The sequence below is a fragment of the Coturnix japonica genome, chromosome W, assembly GCF_054131305.1.
Source record: "Coturnix japonica strain WE chromosome W, WE-NBRP24, whole genome shotgun sequence".
NCBI classification, from domain to species: Eukaryota; Metazoa; Chordata; class Aves; order Galliformes; family Phasianidae; genus Coturnix; species Coturnix japonica.
Window position 1 is genome coordinate 22756482 of NC_140701.1, and position 18606 is coordinate 22775087.

The following is an 18606-nucleotide window of genomic DNA, read 5'->3' on the forward strand; positions in this document are numbered from 1 at the left end:
TGAACATGGAAACTACAAGCTACTACTTTGCTTCTACAGCAAGACTACTGTACTTAAATACTACTGTACTTCAAAGACCCGCAATCACAGTACGCTTGGTTTTAATATTAAACTCTTAAACTTCCACAGCAAATAACATCCGTTCACAAAGAAAATGTAGAGTGGCAACAAAGGAGATACCCCAGTCGTGAAAATGAATGTATTTAGACATATAAACCTTACTTTCTCATTGCCTAACTGTACCATTCTGTGCTAGAAATACGATGTTCTGCTGCAGAATATAATTTGCAGAGACCAAAAGCAGCTAAAACCTGCTCCACTCTGTAATTTGACCATCTGCTGATATTTGGTTCTTATCTCCCTTGCTTTCCAATTGCTCACTCTTTAGACACACGCAAATCACATGGTCAAGGATTACAAAAACACTGTTAGCCAAAAAAAATTATGCTGGCAGAATCTTAACCTTAGAAACGTGTAATTTGGTTGCAAAGAAGAAAGTGAAGATGAACACAGTAACCAAATACTAACTGATACATAAGGCTTCTCTCACACATCCTGAAAACAGAACCACCAGCCTCAATGAACTCTGCTCTTCAGACACTGACTGAAATTCAAGTATTACATGTAGCCGCCTGAATCTGGCAATAGTCAAAGAATCCTCTACCTCCAGCTCCTTAGCATCAAAGGACCGCTGTGGCAGAATTTCACTGAAGCCTTCAAAAAAAGCTTGTGTCTGTTCCTCTACGCCTCAGGAAAGTCTCCATTCTGCTACCAGCCTGGAAAAGATACAGAAGGATCATTTAAAATGGGCTACGCTAACCCAAGTTCATCTTTGTTAGTTTGTTTTGAAACGAAGCGTAAGCTGTGTTAAGAAAAATGCTGGAAAGTTCTGGGGATAGAGCACTGTATAACTGTACTCTAATTTTATTTACAACCTTCAATCTGTGCAAACAATTTTAAGTTAAAACGCTATGTTTCCAACCACTCAACTATGGAAACCTTTCCAGATGACTCGTGACAAAAGCAACTGCTTCAGCGCACACTTACAGTAAGGCACACCTACCTTGTGCTGGCCACGCAGGAAGCACGTGACGCAGCTCCAGACTGCTTTCCTGAGGCCCAGCTTCATTTCACGGCCACTCACTCTCTGCTGCTGGACATTCTGCAACGGAAAAGCCACCAGATGCAAATCCCATCCCTCGCAGATTGCATCAGACCTCCGCTCTCATGGCAGTCACACTCACGGCTCCGGGGGAGAAAGCAGACGTGTGCTTACCGAGCGAGAGCTGTTTGCTGCCAGCTGCTGGTAGGAACCCACGCCTAACCCTACAGTACCAACAGTAACCTATGCCTAACTCTACTATGGGAACAATCAACTACTCCTAACACTACAGCACGAACAGGAACCTACTCCTAACAGGAAAACACCAACAATACCTACTCCTAACACTAAAACATGAACAATAACCTACGCCTAACTCAAGAACATGAACAACTTACCTACACCTAACTCTAAAACTAAACTAAACACTAAAACCAACAAGAATAACTGGAACGGGGACAAAGAGAGTAAAGATGGGACTGGGTGCCCACAGAACGTGGCTGCAGAAGAGGCCCAAAGGAAGAGCAGATGTTACAAAAATGCCACCCAGCTAATGCCGGGGGCGGGGGCCGCACAGTGGGTAAGGAGCTCAGCGCCTGGACCAGCCACGGTGGAGCTGCAATGGTGCCAACGCAGGGCCTGGCACGGTGGTGTGGTGCCAGGCCAGCTATGCTGCGGGTGGATCCACCTCCATGGGCTCTTCTGCAGGTGGATCCACCTCCATTGGCTCATCCAGAGACGGATCCACCTCCATTGGCTCCACATGGGTGGTGGTCACCAGGCTGGTGCAGGCACGATGAAAAATGGCTCTCTTACCCCTCCTCTGCCTGATGGTCAAGGCGGGCCCCCTCTTCCTCTTCGGTTCTGGGGCCTCCAGCTCCATCCTCCCGCCTGAAACAGGGAAAACTTCCACCCTCGCCCTCTTCGCTGCTGACATGGCTGTTACATGTCACAGCTGTCAGATGTGAGTGCATTGCGCGCGGCAGCGGTGACCAAGGTGACGTGGAGAGGGTTCTAAAATGGCGGCTGAACTGCTGGCACTGGCGTTCCACATAGGATGAGGAGGGGGCTAGAGGGCAGGGCACGGCACGGGAGCTAAAAGGCGCTCCCTGTGCCCAGCAGGCAGCCCTTCTCTCCAGCCAGCAAAAGGGCACAGAAGAGCCGGCCCTGAGAAAAGGGCCGTCGGCTTCCTTCACCCTCCCCCTCCTTCCACAAGGGAATCCCCCCTTGGGGCTGGGGCACGCAGCACACAGCAGCACACTCAGGGATCTCCTGAAGTCAGTACCAACAACAGCAGGCTCCAAAGGGGACCTGACTACGCCTGCCTGCTGCTACACAGAATCCTGGCTTCCATTTCAGCACCCAGCGCCTCTTCCTGCAGGTCACCTCTGGGCATTCAAACATCACCTACAATAAATACGACCAACTGAGTTCTGAACAAAAGCTTCAGAGTCTCTGAGGGAAGACCTCATTCCCTATGAGCTTCCTCCACAAGGCTGCTTGTTACTTTCCTGGCTTAGAAAGCCCTTGCATTCAACAACCCCAAAATCACACCCCCACTGCTCGCCAGAGCATCTCAGGCAGCCTCGCTGGCAAAGACGGGCTAGGGAAGTATTGCAGGACTCAACTTCCATCTCCTCCTGCCACGAAGCAGGCAGCCGGCAGCCGGGAGCAGGGAGGCAGCATCTGGGACACAGAGCTATCAGCAGAACAGCTGTGGGAGGCTCACACCGAGCCCAGCAACACTTCAGCTGCACCGAGGAGACCGGCACGCACTGGTGCTGTGGCTCCGTGCCCAGGGGCGCAGCTGCCGCAGGGCCAGCCTACATCAGCCCCGGCAGCTTCTGCCAGCTCCCACACAGCTTCTCCCCTTTGCACTTTCTCGTGCCAGGGAAAACCAGGCCAACAGGCAGAGACCTGGTGCGGGACGCAGACTGCCCACCAAGGCCACCCAGTCCAACTGCTGGCCCCGCACAGGAACACCCAAATGCAAACCCCAGCTCCCAGAGCATTGTTCAAATTCTCCTGCAGCTCCGGCAGCTCGCTGCTGGCATCACCGCCCTGGGCAGTGCTTCCACTGCCCTTGCTCCTGCCACAAGACACCAACGTCTGCTTCTAATGCGGCTCCATGATGGGACCCTGTTTGCAATAGAAAAACACACGGAGGCTGCCAGCCACTGCAACACGCGCTGTGAAACCCCTGGCACTGCTGAGTCCGAAGAGCAGATGAGAGAAGCATCTGCCTGCGATGGACGGGCTGCGGAGGGATTGAATCCTGCCTTCGAATCGGGACACCGCAGAGCCTCCCTGGGGACCCAAAGACTTACGGCAGCGCCAACACAGCAGGCAGAAACGCGACATGCTCCTGACTGCCCGCACTGTTAAAAGCTCCCTCTCCCTCCCTCCGCCCTATGACGGCAGCCCTTCAAAGCAACCAACAAAACCACGCCAAACCGCAGCCCGGACTCGTCCCGCTCACTGCAATCCAGACCCACTCCATCCGTACAAAACTTCATCCACGCCGTTTCTTAACCGGGCCTCGGCACCACCCGGATCTTACAGCCAGCGAGCGGCCGGCAAACAAACGGCCGTCTTCCTCTTCCTGCCGCACAGCCCAGCATGGTCGGAGCCGCACCACACGATCCGGGCTGGGGCCGGCTCAGGCTCTGCCTCCAGGCTTTTGGGGCCGGCCGGGTGACTCCGCAGCACAGCGAGACCGTGGAGCTGCCCGGGAGCTGCCTCTGGGTGCCGGCAGCGCTGCGAGCTCCTCCCCTGACAGCCCCTCCATGCCCGCCATGGCCCGGAAGTGCTCTCCGCCGCCTGCAGGAAGCACTTCCTGTCACATGGCTCAGACCGGGCTGGGGCCTGTTGGGGAGGGGCAGTGAGGGGCCCAAAACTGGACACAGCGCTCGAGGTGCTGCCTCACCAGAGCTGAGTACAGGGGGACAATCACCTCTCTGTTCCTCCTGGCAACACCTTTCCTGATGCAAGCCAGGATACCGTTGGCCTTCTTGGCCACCTGGGCACACTGTCGGCTCGTGTTCAGCCGAGCATCAATCAGTACCCCCAGGTCCATTACCTCTACGCAGTCTTCCAGCCACTCCGCCCCAAGCCTATAGCACCGCCTGGGGTTGTTGTGGCCAAAGTGTAGGACCCGGCATTTGGTCTTGTTGAACTGACTTGCGGAATCAAACTCTATAATCCAGAAATGGGTTATAAAGCAGGTATGTTTATTCCAGAGTTGCACAGCACTGGGTGCAAGGGGGATAGCTCCTCCAAACTTGCACACCGACTTGTAAAACCGTGATACAGATATAGGTACACCTCATGCATAGTCATTGATTTCCCGTAATTCTGATACATATTCTTTATCATGCAGACCCCCTCTTGTTATCGCCCATCTTGTCAGGGAGATGCAACTCCTCTTTTGATATTTACAACACCTAATCCCCTCCTTGCCAGGTGTCTCAGGGAGTTCTCACTCCTTATCTGCATCCTTCCTGCTCTCCCAGACCCATTGTCTCCATTCCTTGTTATTCTAACTAACTAAATCATTTTCTGTAAACTACCTTTAACTATCCCCCTTGTAGCCCCCCCTTTATTCTGAATTCCAGCAGAGCATCTGTTTTCTGCTTCACTGTTCATTCCCCCCTTTTCTTTAATCTAGCAGGATTTCTCTCCTGCTAGATCATTCTTTTTCTGGTGTGTGGCTAGCTGTTCTGCTATTCTCTTAATTGCACTTTTGTATATTTCATATGTAGTTAACCCAATCTACGTTCTTGTTGATTGTCACCCACCAAAACAGTGACTCAAATTTTGCAGGATTTTGATTTCTTGCCTTAAATTTATCAGGGACTCCTCTAGGTACCTTGATTGAATCTATATATATTGCATCATCAAATGATATCCCTAAACCCCTTTTGGTTCTTCCAGAATTTTTGGATATGCCTTTTTCAAATGCCAGGGTGAATGGTATAACTAATTGAACAAGTGCACAGGTGCCTCCCCAGTTAGATGGTAGGGTGGACCATAAAACCTTTCCCCCACAGTACCACCAGAGATCTTCCCTGGAGATTCCCAGTCTTGAATAATTTCCTACTGAATCCTCCATAACATTCAAGACCTCACTGCACAAGGAAAAGTTTCCCATAGGCCTGGTAGCCTTCACACCCTACCATGAGAGGCAAGCTGTATGGTTACCTACCGCTGTAGAGATTGCAGGAGGGATCTTGACATCTGTATCAGGCATTGGAGGAGACAAGAGGGAGAGAGATCTGCAGTCTCTATTTCCCCAGGCAGTTTTCTCTTGGTACAGGGCAATCATGCATCGTATTCCCTTTGGGTCCTTGGTGATCCCAGCAGAATGGGTACCACCTGAGCTATGGGCCATCCGGATGCACAAGCACAGCAATTGCTATGGTTGAGACTCTGGACAATATACTTAATCCATTCTACCCAGGCATTACTGTCCCCATATCCTGTTTTGATTTCAAATGTTTATCTAAGATCTTTTATCTCCTCAGCTGTCACAATTGCAGGGTTTTCAAGATGATTTTCTAACCCCTTTTTAAGCTCTTCCCTATCCTGGACATTCTGGGTATTTTCAAGGAGTGTACCTGTCCAGTCTCAATTGGCAGTTGTCCACCATACATCATTCCATCACTTGGTCCCTCCCCTGCATTATTGTCAAATTTCACCTTTTCTAGATAATCATCAGGATAACAAATGGGTACAGCAGTAAAAACTTTTTGTTACAACAAGGAAAACTTTTGTGAGCATTAGTTCTATATAGGTTATAATACTCTCCTACTTAAATACTTAAATACACAATTTATTTACCTATTCGAGGAAAAGTTAAAGGTTATTTAAAATAATAATAATAAAAATATGCATATAAAAGCTTTTCATTATTTCCTTCTAATTCTTATCTTTTAAAGGTTTTTCTGTCTCAACAGTTTCCACACCTCAGGGCTAGTGGATGCCTTTACCAGTGTGTCATAAGTCCATCCTTTCTCGGCTGTCCTCACAGCTGTTTCAGTTGTTAGGAGTACTTGGAATGGTCCTTCCCAGTCAGGTTGCAGCTTTGTCTCCTTCCCAGTCTGTATCAGGATCCAGTCCCTGGCTTGAAATGGGTGAACTGGAAGTTTCAAAGATGATGTTTGTGTTCTGCATCTTCTAAGGGTTTGTCCTTCAGGTCTGACTGACATGTCCCCCTTGTGCCTCCAATACAGTAAACACTGTATGAGATATTAAAACTGGTATCCTTTGGCCCAGTGTAGATTTACAGGCTTCTTGAATATTGAGCACTAGTGCAGTCACCACCCTCAGGCACCCTGGCCATCCCTTACTCTCCTCCTTGGCAATTTGCGGCTCATGGGTTTGGCAGATGGCTTCCCCCCTGGCAGTCCTTAAGGTTCACTTGCTGTTGAGTTATATGTGCTTTCTGTAAACCAAGAAATTCAGCAAACTCACAGACCATTGCACAGTTCTCTTTTGTCGCTGTGGCACTGACGTGCTGCAGTAAAGTTCCACCTTGGGATGGAGGATCCCAGGTCTCAGGCTCAGAGCTGACCAGTTCTCAAAAATCATTAATCTGTTCTCAGAACCCCGGGTAACGCTGTCCTGGTTAACTGAGTGTCTCTTCTCCCCATATTGGCCAAAGCAGGCAGAAGAAACATCCTTCAAATCCAGAAGGTAAACTACTCCACCTATTCATTCCTTAATTGGGTTAATAAAGTGCATGGATTTGCCACCACTGAGTGTATGCATTCAACAATTCTATTACTTGCCTTCAAGCGTTGTACCAAACTACAGCACTTGCTATCAAAATTTTTGCAAAATTGGAGTCCAAACTCCAGAAAGTCTTCTATCCTTCTACAGTTACATATCCTTATAGGGTACCACTTTATCCTGACTGGGCAATCTCTTGCTTTAACTTCTATTCAGGGCTTCACGTGTGGCCCTGATGCCCACACCCCTAAGTGCATCATGTTTGATATTGCTGTGACTCCTGGGGTACGACATTGTTTTTCCTTGTTTGTGTTAAAGTCAGACTTACAGTTTTTAATCAGTCAATATTGTTGGACCCTTAGCTCCAGTTTTACTAAATTTCTTGCCAGAGTAACCTGGCAGGTACAAGAATTTCTGCATTCCTACTTAGCTTATATTTAATTAATCCAAAAAACGTAAACCTTTTCTTGTTGGGCAGTAGCTTCTATTACTGTTACAAAACCATGTATGAGTAGTAAGAAGCACCCATATCCACCAGAAAATAAACCTCTTTATCTTGCTTCCCTAGATGCAGTTTCCCATTGTAGTTTGCACACTGCTTTCCTTCCAGTGGGGCGAAGCCCTCCCTGAGTTATTCAAGCCCCCACTCCCCCCACCTCTTCCTGAGGGGATCTCTGGGTCCTACGGCCCTATTCTGGCACCACAACAGTAACAGTTGTTATTATCGCCAATTCCCTTACTATCTGTGTGTCAATTAGTTTTGTTTTGTTTTCATATCGTTCACCTCTTTTCAGTCCTGTGTCATGGTTTTGTAATTTTGTAATTTTGCTATCAGTATTCCACATCATAACATCATGTAAAGTATGGATACTTCTATTGAATGTGCAGTCCACAGAAGAAGACTACATATCCCAGAGAACAACAGGGTTAATGATAAGTCACGGGACCAGGACTCTATATAATCTCGTTCCCAGGCTGGAGTGCCCTCCTTCTTCTCTCGAACTTCTCGAAGAGTGGGAAGCGTTTCAGCCGTGTCGCCTAGAGTTCACAGTAGGCCTCTCGGTTTTCGGGGACTCTCTCTCTCTCTGTTTCGTTCGATTTGTTAGCCTCAATTATATTATATTGTGTATATATATCGGTATCATATTTAGTAAAATAAGTTTTTCCTCCTTAGATTGTTGCTGTTTTATCCCACTCCTTTTTTTCCCCTCCTTTCCGGGCCCCGGGGGGGGGGGGGCCCACGGGGTGGCTTCCCCTGTCACGGGCATAGGTAAATCTAAGTAACCCGTGACAGATTTTTGGTGGAGAATGCGGGCATAGAGCTTTTTAGCTTTTAGAACGACTCTCTCTTTGCTCTTAAAGAGCTATGTTAGCTTCGTTACGGGAGTGTTATCTTTTTGTAGCTGCTCACTGAGAACGTGACCTTGAAATACCAGACAAATTGTCAACATTAAGGGCTGCTGCACATTCTCAGCATTGCTATCTAACTTTTGTGTAGAAAACAAAGGGATTTCTTTCTCCCTTAGAGCAAAGCTAGCTAGCTCTGACTTTTACAGAGCCTGCCAGCTATGAATCCACTCTTCATCCCAGTTGCTCTGTTTAAGGGATTGAAAGCAATTATGATCTTCTTAAAGTATTGGTCAACTACTAACACCATAATTTGGTGTTGTGGAATTGTGCAGGTATATAGCCTAATAAGGTGGATACTGATGGAGACACCTGCCTGGTACTTTTACGAGATGTGGTATGGTCAGAATTTTGGCACCTACACCCCAGATGGAATTGTGAATCTTACAAACACTTGCATCCCAGATGGAATTGCGAATCTTACAAGTACTTGCATCCCAGATGGAACAGGCAATTTTACAAACAGCACCATGTTTAATTCATTGTACAGGCTAAAAAAACCCTTTTTATTTAGGTTGTACTCTCAGGTTTCCACACGCCTTTCAATAACTGAGATAGGGTTCATACTTGCATCCATGTTATCACTATTAATGAATGCATATATGTTCCTATGCATTCGTTCTATGCGGAAGTCTCCTCCAGAACCAGAGAATGATGACTGGCAGGGAATATGGAAAGGTTTAGGAAAAGTCTTAGAAGCATGGGGACCCGCAGTGTCATGGGATTTCACTCTTGAACACCTAAGGGACCCTAAGAAATTAAGTGAGTATTTGGGTCAGAGATCTAAGGAGGTAAACCTTATGTGGGGTTTGGCTTATGCATACCGTGCTTTGTATCATACTATTCTGGAGAGAGAGAGTTTCCGATCTGAGATTCAAGCCCAAGTTAATTCTGATCAGTCACAGGAGGCATCAGTAGCAATATCAATTGCCCCTGTGGAAGGCAAGAAATGGAAACGGGTGTCCATGCGTCTAGAACGAAAAGAAGGAGAAGCACAGGGGGGGGCTGCAGAAGACCCAGGTGCCGGGCATGGAGCAGTACCAAAAAAAGCAAAGGCAAAAACCAAGAGGCATGAAGAAGAGACTGATGATGAGGAGGAAATCACCTATTGTCGACCTCTGAAGCTGACTGAAATCCAAGGCTCAAGAAAGGAGTTCACACGGCGTCAAGATGAAGGTATCCTTGCTTGGTTGCTTCGCTGCTGGGACAACGGGGCCAACAGCTTGTCTCTAGATGGTAATGAAGCTCACCAACTAGGAAGCATTGCCCAAGATGCAGGTATCGACAGAGGGATTAGCAGATGTTCGGATGGAGCTGCCACTCTCTGGTTGCGGCTGTTAGAAGCCGTGAGAGAAAGGTACCCCTATAAGGATGCTTTGAAGCCTAAATTTGATAGTTGGAATACCGTCCAAAAAGGTATTCAGCGCTTGAGGGAATTGGCCATGGCGAAAATGTTGTACAGCCCTGATCCAAGCGAACTTGACCCTGAGAGAGTGAGGGCCGATCCTGACATGTGGCAGAAAATCACAAGTACAGCACTAGAGAGAATTGCACAGTCATTGGTATCAGGATCTAAAGGATTCGTGGACAGATGGCCCCGAGTTGTTGAGCTGATTATAATGCTTCAAACCACCGATCAGCAGCTCCCCCAACTGCATGCCGCAGTTTCTGCCATCTCACGGCTAGAAAACCGAGTAGGTGAAATGTGCAAGAAATTGTTTCCATCAACTAATTGTAATGATCCCGTAATAGTATCAGAAACAACTGATGAAGGTCAATCCTCGTACGGGCCACCAGGTCTAATGAAGGATCTGATCAAAGTATTCCAGTCGTACTCCTCACCTGCATCATCAAAAGTCTCAGCTGTTAAACGCACACGCTTCCCAGCTCGAGCAAAGAACAACAGTACGATTGCACCGCGTGTTTCCATGTGGCGCTACCTACGTGACCGTGGAGAAGACATGAGGAAGTGGCATGATCAGCCTACGTCTGCACTACGAGCACGGGTGAAAGAACTACTAGACATACCAACCACCAGTGAAGTTGCTCCAGTCATCACAGGTAACCAATAGAGGGGCCCTGCCCTCAGTCAGGGGAGGGAAAGGGATAATAGAGTTTATTGGACTGTGTGGATTCGATGGCCTGGCACATCAGAACCACAGAAATATAAGGCACTGGTGGATACCGGTGCACAGTGCACCCTAATGCCCTCCAGTCATGAAGGGACAGAATCAATCCATATTTCTGGAGTGACTGGGGTCTCTCAAGAATTGACTGTGCTGGAGGCTGAAATAAGCCTCACTGGCAAAGACTGGCAAAAACATCCTATTGTGACTGGCCCAGGGGCTCCATGTATACTGGGTATTGATTACCTCAGAAGGGGGCATTTCAAGGATCCTAAGGGGTATCGGTGGGCCTTTGGGATAGCTGCTGTAGATATGGACAACATTAAGCAGCTGTCTGTTTTGCCTGGCCTGTCAGAGGACCCGTCTGTTGTGGGGCTGCTACGAGTAAAAGAGCAGCAGGTACCGATTGCTACAAAGACAGTGCACAGACGGCAGTATCGCACCAACAGGGATTCCTTGCTCCCCATTCATGATTTGATTCGCCAGTTGGAGAATCAGGGAGTGATCAGTAAAACTCACTCACCTTTTAACAGTCCCATATGGCCAGTGCGTAAAGCCAGTGGAGAATGGAGGCTGACAGTAGACTACCGTGGCCTGAATGAGGTCACACCCCCATTGAGCGCTGCTGTGCTGGACATGTTGGAACTCCAGTACGAGCTGGAGTCAAAAGCAGCCAAATGGTATGCCACCATTGACATTGCCAATGCCTTCTTCTCTATTCCTTTGGCTGCAGAATGTAAGCCACAGTTTGCCTTCACCTGGAGGGGCATTCAGTATACTTGGAACCGTTTGCCCCAGGGGTGGAAACACAGCCCAACCATTTGCCATGGGCTGGTCCAAACTGTACTGGAACAGGGTGGTGCTCCTGAACACCTGCAGTACATTGATGACATTGTTGTGTGGGGTGATACAGCAGAAGAGGTTTTCACAAAAGGAGAGCAGATCATCCAAATTCTTCTACAAGCTGGCTTTGCTATTAAGCGAAGCAAAGTAAAAGGACCTGCCCGGGAAATTCAGTTCTTAGGTATAAAGTGGCAGGATGGACGTCGTCACATCCCAACAGATGTGATCGACAAAATCACTGCCATGTCTCCACCAACTAGCAAGAAAGAGACACAATCTTTCCTGGGTGCAGTGGGCTTTTGGAGGATGCACATTCCAAACTACAGCCTCATTGTAAGCCCCCTTTATCAGGTGACGCGGAAGAAGAACGATTTTTCATGGGGCCCTGAGCAGCAGCAGGCTTTTGAACAGATTAAACAAGAGATAGCCCGAGCTGTAGCTCTGGGGCCAGTACGGACTGGACAGGATGTAAAGAACATCCTCTATACTGCTGCTGGAGAGAAAGGCCCCACTTGGAGTTTGTGGCAAAGAGCCTCAGGAGAGACCCGAGGCCGACCCCTGGGATTCTGGAGTCGATCATATAAGGGGTCTGAAGAGTGCTACACTCCAACTGAGAAGGAGATCTTAGCCGCGTATGAGGGGGTTCGGGCTGCTTCCGAAGTAGTTGGGACTGAAACACAGCTCCTTTTGGCACCTCGACTGCCAGTGCTGAACTGGATGTTCAAAGGACAGGTTCCCTCCACTCATCATGCTACCGATGTCACCTGGAGCAAGTGGATTACGCTGATTACACAGCGAGCGCGAATGGGAAACCTCAATCGTCCAGGAATCCTAGAGGTAATCATGGACTGGCCTGAAGATAAAAGGTTTGGAACATCACCAGCAGAAGAGGTATCACGTGCTAAAGAGGCCCCACCATACAACGAATTACCAGAAAATGAAAAGAAATATGCCATATTCACAGATGGATCATGTCGCATTGTAGGGAAGCATCGCAAATGGAAAGCTGCTGTGTGGAGCCCCACACGACAGGTTGCAGAGGCCACCGAAGGTAAGGGAGAATCAAGTCAGTTTGCAGAGGTAAAAGTTGTCCAGCTGGCCTTAGATGTTGCTGAACGGGAGAGGTGGCCAATGCTGTATCTTTATACTGACTCATGGATGGTGGCAAATGCCTTATGGGGGTGGTTACAGAGGTGGGAACAAAACAACTGGCAACGGAAGGGTAAATCTGTTTGGGCCGCTGAATTATGGAAGGACATTGCTGCCCGAACAAAGAATATGGTTGTAAAGGTGCGTCATGTGGATGCACATGTGCCCAAAAGTCGGGCTACTGAAGAACAACAAAACAACCATCAGGTAGATAAAGCTACCAAAATTGAGGTGGCTCAAATTGACTTGGACTGGCAGAATAAGGGTGAATTATTTCTAGCTCGATGGGCTCATGAGACCTCAGGTCATCAAGGAAGAGACGCGACATATAAGTGGGCCAGAGACCGAGGGGTGGACTTAACCATGGACGCTATTGCGCAGATTATTCATGATTGTGAAACATGTGCCATAATTAAACAAGCCAAAAGGATGAAACCTCTCTGGGAGGAAGGGCGGTGGCAAAAGTATAAATATGGGGAGGCGTGGCAGGTTGATTATATCACCTTGCCACGATCTCGCAGTGGTAAGTGTTATGTACTCACCATGGTAGAGGCAACCACTGGGTGGCTTGAAACATACGCAGTACCCCATGCAACTGCTCGAAACACCATATTAGGTCTTGAGAAACAAGTCCTGTGGCGACATGGCACCCCAGAAAGAATTGAATCCGATAATGGGACAAATTTTAAAAATTCCCTTATAAATACTTGGGCCAAAGATCATGGCATTGAGTGGATTTATCATATTCCCTACCATGCACCAGCTTCTGGTAAAATTGAACGATATAATGGGTTGTTGAAAACTATGTTGAAAGCAATGGGTGGTGGAACATTTAAGCACTGGGAGAAGAATCTGGCAGAAGCCACTTGGTTGGTCAATACTAGAGGATCTGTCAATCGTGATGGTCCTAGTCAATCTAGCCCCCTACACACTGTAGAAGGAGATAAGGTCCCTGTTATACATGTAAAGAACATGTTGGGAAAAGCTGTTTGGGTCCTTCCTGCTTCTGGAAAGGGCAAACCTATCCGTGGAACTGTCTTTGCCCAGGGACCTGGGTGCACTTGGTGGGTAATGCAGAGAGATGGGGATGTTCAATGTGTGCCACAAGGGAATTTAATGCTGGGGGAGTGCAGTCAATAATTTTATGTATTTATATATATATGTTTGCATGTGTAGTGTATTTTAGTTATTATAGTTGTACATTTAGTTATGTTACATGTAATTCTACTGTTTAGCTATCATAATTTTACATACGTGTATATATATGTATATATATATTTACCATGATGTAATAATGTAGAATAAGGGGTGGAATGTCATGGTTTTGTAATTTTGTAATTTTGCTATCAGTATTCCACATCATAATATCATGTAAAGTATGGATACTTCTATTGAATGTGCAGTCCACAGAAGAAGACTACATATCCCAGAGAACAACAGGGTTAATGATAAGTCACGGGACCAGGACTCTATATAATCTCGTTCCCAGGCTGTTGTGCCCTCCTTCTTCTCTCGAACTTCTCGGAGAGTGGGAAGCGTTTCAGCCGTGTCGCCTAGAGTTCACAGTAGGCCTCTCGGTTTTCGGGGACTCTCTCTCTCTGTTTCGTTCGATTTGTTAGCCTCAATTATATTATATTGTGTATATATATCGGTATCATATTTAGTAAAATAAGTTTTTCCTCCTTAGATTGTTGCTGTTTTATCCCACTCCTTTTTTTCCCCTCCTTTCCGGGCCCCGGGGGGGGGGGGGGGGGGGCCCACGGGGTGGCTTCCCCTGTCACGGGCATAGGTAAATCTAAGTAACCCGTGACATCCTGATATCCCTGTTACACCTTTGCCTTCTTCAGCCTGTGTCTGTTCCAAACTTTCTCACTTTCCAAACTCTCATCATTACATTAACTACTAACATCCTATTTCAGTTTCATCTCCTTCTCTCCAGAGGTGTCCAGTGCTAAGACTGGAATTTCAGGTTTCCCAGACCTCTGCACATGAAGGCTATTCTCACTTCCAGTGCCCTGTCCTCTACACCTTCCCTTTCCACCTCCCCCTCTGTGGTTTACAGCAGCTGTCTCTGGCTGTCTCTTGTTGGGGGGGGGGGGAATAGTGCAGGGGGTTTGCTCTCATACCAGCGCAGAAACTCACTTTCTCTTTAACCCTTTTTCCTTTGTAAACTATTTGTACCCTCCATTACACTTCGACATACCCTCAATTATATCATTAACAATTACACTTTCTTATACCATCAAAGCAGCTTGTCCCATTCCCTTCAGGACCCACAGATCAAACAGTACAGTTCTTCAGTTTCCAAAAACACCCTTAGTACCATATAACTTTCCCTTAGTAATCCATAGCATTCAGTTCCTTGGGCTGTTCCACCCTTAATTTTATGACCTTATTTCACATTTTTCCTGATTCCCAATTTCATCTTTATCTCCTAGTTTTAATTCAGTATTCTCAAAAAGTGGTACTGTCATCCAGGTTCTTATTATCTTTAAGGCCTCATTTCTTATTTTGAGTCTTGACACCTTATGGGCCAGCAATGAATAAGCTTCCCCCATGTCAACTATACCACAACTTATTCCCCCTCAGGTCCCACTGTTATATTTACCAGGGACTCCTGGTGGGTCCAAAATTTTGAAAGCCACTCTTATTTAATTAATCCTCAATTAAAGAATTTATTTTCTTCTTAAAATTTCTAATTTCTCCACTAGTGAGTGGGGAGTTTACATAGCGTATTTGTCCTTGTCCCAGTGGAGCCTCCCATAAAGGGTGCACTGAGGTGCCGGTACAACTGGTGTTTGGGAAAAGTTCTTTTGATATCCCTTTCACATTGTTTTAATTCTCTCCCGAGCCCAGCATGCCCCCCTTTTCTGTGAAATGTCCCTGTGTGCTTTACCATTTCCTCTTACTGGGGCAGTGCCTGTCTCCCTTTGTGCTACACTGGGGTTATATGGGGGGGGGGGGAGATTCTCAGGAGGGTCCCATTGATTAGTTCCTTTTTCTAATTCCTCTCCTTCCTGGTCCGGGCCTTTTCTTTTTACTAATAACAGGCTGATTTCTTGTATCCAACAAGCAGCATATTCTGATTCCTCCTTTGAAAAGGGTTTTGTTCTTTACATATAAATTCGAGATCTGACAAACCCAACCTTCATCAGATCCATATTTTGGTCAAATATTGATTTTCCCTGTAGTGGCTCTCTAGGCCATATCTAACACAATATTTAAACATCTCTTCCCTATTCTTTTCCTGGTTTTGGGATCATTTTAACCCGTCCTCCAACTTATACACTAACCACCAATGATTACATTATTTGATGAGGGTGTTCTTGCTTAAGAGTCCCTCCCGGTTCCCCAGCAATATCCCTCCAATATGCCAATATACATCCTAAGAGATTTTCTTAGGTATCTCTTTCCCTTGTGTTCGTACACACACAAGGAGGGGGGGGGAACAATGGTTCAAAAACAAATTTCGTAAAGTTAACATGTTAAAGCAGAGGTAACACAACCCTATTGTTTCTCTAATCTGGATCATTGTCACATTTAAACCGCGGTATTTTCTACAACAAAAGCAACAGGGTCTCGATACTAATTGTGGTTTGCCTTCTGTGGGCTTTTTCCCCCACCCGACTCCATATGCACTTCACTATTATGTGCGTTACAATTGCCACAATACTAACAACAATTAATAAGACAAAAACATCGTAACAAATACAAAAATATCGCAACATATAGAACACAGAGGCCTTTCGCTTCGTCCGTCCCCGGCTGTTTCCCTCGCGGGAGGACGGAACCGCGGGTCGGGACTCCTCACTCGCCCCACAGCTGTGCTGCGTCTCACTCACAACCACACTCACACAAGACCGGTCTTTACACAGTTCAAGGTACAGCATTTCTCAGAAAATATCAAAGTTGTTGGTTCAACACTTACAGTAACAAGTGCTAATAAGAGATGTCAATAATGGCCAAATACAACAATTCCTGCTAATACAGCTAGGAAAACCCAGGTTACTTCGTCACCAACCAACCCCTTAAGGGGGAGCAAAAATAGCTCTCCTCGTTCACGCATGGTAATCCCGGTGGGACTCGAACCCACAGCTGAAACTGCCTTAGTGGGACCCAAACCCAGAATTAGAACAGCTCAGACCGCTTCAGTGGGACTTAAACCCACAATTGAAACGGCTCAGAGACCGCTTCAGTGGGACTCGAACCCACGATGTACACGGCCTCTGATCGTGATTACACAACCAACCACCTGGGCCCTTTACCAAAGGGGAGAGCTTGACAGCTCACACCTCCCGCGTAGGACGTCTCCTCACGACTTACGGATTCCCCTTTACCCATTAAACATACCTTATCCGCCAATAGAGGGTCCTTGTCTGATCCCGCAGTGATCGGATGAGGGAAGGGAGTCCTTCTGAGAAATCTCGGGGCGCGCCAAATGTGTCCCCCCTCTCAGCCGGTCCTGCAGCCAAACAGAGAGGGTCCCTTCGTGGTCGCCAAAATGACTTGCGGAATCAAACTCTATAATCCAGAGATGGGTTATAAAGCAGGTATGTTTATTCCAGCGTTGCACAGCGCTGGGTGCAAGGGGGATAGCTCCTCCAAACTTGCACACCGACTTGTAAAACCGTGATACAGATATAGGTACACCTCATGCATAGTCATTGATTTCCCGTAATTCTGATACATATTCTTTATCATGCAGACCCCCTCTTGTTATCGCCCATCTTGTCAGGGAGATGCAACTCCTCTTTTGATATTTACAACACCTAATCCCCTCCTTGCCAGGTGTCTCAGGGAGTTCTCACTCCTTATCTGCATCCTTCCTGCTCTCCCAGACCCATTGTCTCCATTCCTTGTTATTCTAACTAACTAAATCATTTTCTGTAAACTACCTTTAACTATCCCCCTTGTAGCCCCCCTTTATTCTGAATTCCAGCAGAGCATCTGTTTTCTGCTTCACTGTTCAGAACCTCATCCCATTGGCTTCAGCCCAGCTCTCCAGCCTGTCCAGATCCCATCTGCAGGGCCTCGCTACCCCCAGGCAGATCCACACTCCCAGCCAATTTGGTGTCATCCGCGAACTTACTGAGGGTGCATTCAATGCCCTCATCCAGGTCATCAGTAAAGATGTTGAAGAGGACAGGCCCCAGCATTGACCCCTGGGGAACACCACTCGTGACCAGTCGCCAGCTGAATTGAACTCCATTCACCACAACTTTCTGAGCCTGGCCCTCCAGCCAGCTCCTTACCCAGCCAAGAGTGTACCTATCCAAGCTATGAGCTGCCAGCTTCTGCAGGAGAATACTGTGGGAGACAGTGTCAAAGGCTTTGCTGAAGTTTAGGTAGACCACATCAACAGCCATTCCCTCATCCACCAGATGGGTCACTAGATCATAGAAGGAGATCAGATTGGTCAAACAGGACCTGCCCTTCACGAACCCATGCTGGCTAGGCCTGATACCCCAGCCATCCTGCACATGCCACATGATCTCCCTCAAGACAATCTGCTCCATAACCTTCCCTGGAACCGAGGACAGGCTAACAGGCCTGTAGTTCCCCAGATCCTCCTTACAACCTTCTTTGTAAATGGGAGTCACGTTGGTGAGCCTCCAGTCTTCTGGGAACTCACCAGTCAACAAAGAGCGCTGATAGATGATAGAAAGCAGCTCGGCTGTCACCTCCGCCAGTTCCCTCAGCATTCTCGGGTGGATCTCATCCAGCCTAATGGAATTGTGGCAGTCCAGTTGGAGCAGTAGGTCTCTGACTGTTTCTTCCAGAATCACAGGGAGGTTAGTTTGCTCCCCAGCCGAGGCTACCAGGTCAGAGAGAGGAGTACCCTGAGGATAACTGGTCTGACTTTTAAAGACAGACATAAAGAAGGCTTTCAGAACCTCCGCCTTTTCCTTATCCTCAGTGGTCACATTCCCAGCCTCATCCAGCAAAAAGTGGATATTCTCCTTTGTCCTCCTCTTACTGTTAATGTCTTTATAAAATATTTGCTTATTCCTTTTCACCCCAGCGGCCAGGTTAAATTCTAGCAGGGCTTTTGCCTTTCTGATTTCAACTCTACACATCCTAACAACTTCCTTGTATTCATTCTCAGTTGCCCATCCCTCCTTCCACAGGCTGTAGATTCTCTTTTCCTCCTGGAGCCTCAAGAATAGCTCCCTGTTCATTCATGCCAGTCTTCTTCCCCGCCAACTCATTTTGCGGCTCAGGGGACAGCCTGCTCCTGTGCCCTCAAGA

At 47.4% G+C, this 18606-nt stretch overlaps 1 pseudogene; it reads right to left on the minus strand.

Annotated features, from left to right (window-relative positions):
- Window positions 1-937: 937 nt before the first annotated feature.
- Window positions 938-18434, minus strand: LOC146754597 (uncharacterized; annotated as a pseudogene).
- Between the last annotated feature and the right edge of the window lie 172 nt (window positions 18435-18606).